The sequence below is a fragment of the Bos grunniens genome, chromosome 18, assembly GCF_055505025.1.
Source record: "Bos grunniens cultivar Pamir isolate PY7600 chromosome 18, Bosgru_T2T1.0, whole genome shotgun sequence".
NCBI classification, from domain to species: domain Eukaryota; kingdom Metazoa; phylum Chordata; class Mammalia; order Artiodactyla; family Bovidae; genus Bos; species Bos grunniens.
The window spans coordinates 26,307,981-26,311,145 of NC_141182.1; the positions used below are offsets into that span (position 1 = coordinate 26,307,981).

At 43.7% G+C, this 3,165-nt stretch overlaps 1 pseudogene; it reads right to left on the reverse strand.

Annotated features, from left to right (window-relative positions):
- Positions 1-2,750: 2,750 nt before the first annotated feature.
- On the reverse strand, positions 2,751-2,851 carry LOC147353322 (U6 spliceosomal RNA; annotated as a pseudogene).
- Between the last annotated feature and the right edge of the window lie 314 nt (positions 2,852-3,165).

A 3,165-nucleotide genomic window follows, 5' to 3' on the forward strand; every position in this document is an offset into this window, starting at 1 on the left:
ATCTCCTAGAAATAAAGACACTTTCCTATATAACCACAATACCTTGATCATATCTAACAAAATTTACAGTAATTTCCTAAAAATATTATCTACTTGCCCCCAAAGTATTTGCCATTGAGTTTTTTGAGCCAGGAGCCAATCAAGGCTGACATTGTATTGGTTGCTGTAACCCTCTAAACAGACACACTGTCTTCTCCTGCACCCATTTCATTGACTTTTTTTTGGCTGTGCGAGGTCTTCATTGCTGCACCTGGTCTTTCTCTAGTTGCAGAGAGTGGGGCCTTCTCTCTAGTGTGGCACTTGGGCTTCTCATTGTGGTGGTTTCTCTTGCAGAGCACAGGCTCTTGGCGCATGTGATTTCAGTGCTGAAATCACAGGGGCTCATTAGCTGTGGCTCGCAGGCCCTAGAGCAGTGCAGGCTTTGGTAGTTGTGGCGTGCAGATTTAGTTACTCTATGGCATATGGAATCTTCCCAGACCAGGAATCAAACTCAGGTCCTCTGTGTCAACAGACCTATGCTTATCTACTGCACCACCACACTGACATTTTGGAGAATGTCATTATGTTCCGGCTGTCTATATAAAGAAATTTTTAACTTTGGTGGCTTAAACCAGCTATTTTATATCTCACAAATTTAGGCAGGGCTCGGTCAAGTGATTCTTTGTTTTTCATGACATTGACAATAGTCAGTGGTGAAATTCACTTGGCAGATGTACTGGCTGGAGGATCGAAAGAGGGCTTTGCTCTCGTACCTGACACCTTGGTTGTGATGGCTGGAATGCTGCCTCCCAGCTAGGAATGCCCACCAGAGCATGTCCATGTAGCCTGTCTAACATGGTAGCCTCAGAGTAGTTTTCTTATGTAATGGCTCATGACTCTGAGAATGAGTGTTTTGGTGAACAGGACTTTGATCCTTTTATGACCTAGCCTCAGAAATCACATAAGCATCACTTTCATCAGACCCTGTGTTTTGAAGTAGTCACATAGCCCACCCAGTTTCAAAGAATTTGAAGCTATGTTTTAAAAACCACCAAGGCCTGCCTTTGGCCACAAATGACAGATCTTCCTCAGTTGACGATGACGTGGCATCCTGATAAAGCCATTATAAAGTGAAACTATCACAAGTTGGAAATGCATTGAATACACCACACTTACCCAACATCGTAGCTTAGCCTCGCCTGCCTTACAAGTGCTCAGAAAGTGAAAGTGAAAGTCACTCAGTCGTGTCCGTCTCTTGGAGACTGCATGTTCTATACAGTCCATGGAATTCTCCAGGCCAGAATACTAGAGTGGGCAGTTTTTTCCTTCTCCAGGGGATCTTCCCAACCCAGGGATCGCACCCAGGTCTCCCGCATTGCAGGTGGATTCTTTACCAGCTGAGCCACCAGGGAAGCCCTAAGTGCTCAGAACACTTACATTATTCTATGGTTTGGCAAACTGATCTAACACAAAGGCTACTTTATAATAAAGTGCTGAATGTCTTGTGTAATTTATTGAATACTGAAAGTGAAAACAGAGTGGCTGTCTGAGTACAGACTGTTTGTAGGTGTATTTATTGTTCACCACCAATGATCGCCTGGCTGTCCGGGAGCTTCGGGCTTGCTGCCATTGCTCATCATCAAACGGAAGGATCGTACCACACACCACCAAGGCCAGGAAGAGATCAACTTTCAAAATTTGAAGAACAGTTCCTGATAAGTGCATATTGCACCACTGTAAAAAGTCAAAAATATTGAAGTAGAACCATCGTAATTTGAAGACCATCTCTATCTGGCTTTCTCTCACATGCAGGATACACATACACCCTTTTCCAAGCATTCTCCAAAGTCTCATCCTGTTATGATATCAGGTTCAGGCTCTTTGAGAGATGCCTTTTTAAAAATGTTATTGTATTTGTTTATTTATTTTTGGTTGCCCCGGGTCTTCACTGCTGGGCATGGACTTTTCTCCAGCTGCGGTGGTCAGGGACTACTCTGTGTTGCAGTGCATGGCTTCTCTTGGTGCAGGACACAGGCTCCAGGCACGCAGGCTTAGTAGTTGAGCTCCAGCGCTCTAGAGCATGGGCTCAGTCATTGTGGCACATGTGCTTAATTGACCCAATGCATGTGGAATCTTCTCTGACCAGGGATCAAACCCATGTCTCCTGCATCGGCAGGTAGATTCTTATCTACTGCACTACCAGGGAATACCAAGAGATGCCTCTTTTTTCCCTTGAGTTCCCTGTTGCAGCTGCTATTGGACCATCCTCTTAGAAGTCTTAGAAGCACTACTGTCTAGCTGAGAGGAGTGATGAGGCAGGCCCTTAAGATTCCTAGGGAGATCTTTGTATACTTGAAAAGGTTTTGAAGCATCATCTTAATTCTTTCTGAGGTCAGAAACTTCTGTCTTACAGTCCATGCACCTGATTCCCTATTTTACTCTTAGGAGGCTCCACATTCTGATTCTGTCTACTTGTTTCCTCTTAATGTCGTTTTACTTTTTCTCAAACCCACCTCACTCACTTCCATATTTCTTGTAAGGTTGAATCTAGAGGCTTGATGGGATTCAGGTTAACTGTTTTGGCAAGAATACTTCGTAGGTGATTCGGCATACAACATGCTGCATGGCATCTGTAGACACACACTATCCGGTTATCTCGTCAACAGTGTGTTAGGTTTGATCACTTGCGTAGGTGGTGACCATCAGCTCTTTCCTTTGTAAAAATACATTGTCTTCTTTGGATTAGCCTGTAATCTGTGGGGTGATCCTATAAAAAATATGTAATGCTCACAGGCTCACTTTATCCTTGTGCAGGGGCCATGCTAATCTGTCTGATATTCTTCCAGTTTTACTCTGTGCTGTGGAAGAAAGCGCTGATCTGGGTTTCATGCATACAGATGTCCCATCTCTTACCCCAGCACCTCCTCCGGTTCCAGGTGTCTGTTGACTGAGCTTAGAATATCCCCCAAATGTTCTAGTTTCTTTGGTAGTAGTTTTTTTTTCCCCTATCCATGTTTAAGCTGTGTTTTTCTTTGCTCCAGTTTTTCTATCAATCTGATCCCATCTGCTTTCTATCTCATAGGAATTCATGTATAATCTGCTCTTCTGGTGGCACTCTTTATTGCTTTCCTATGTTTTTATGGGTTTCATGTAGACACATGAAATACAGCAGGGATCCTTAAGAAC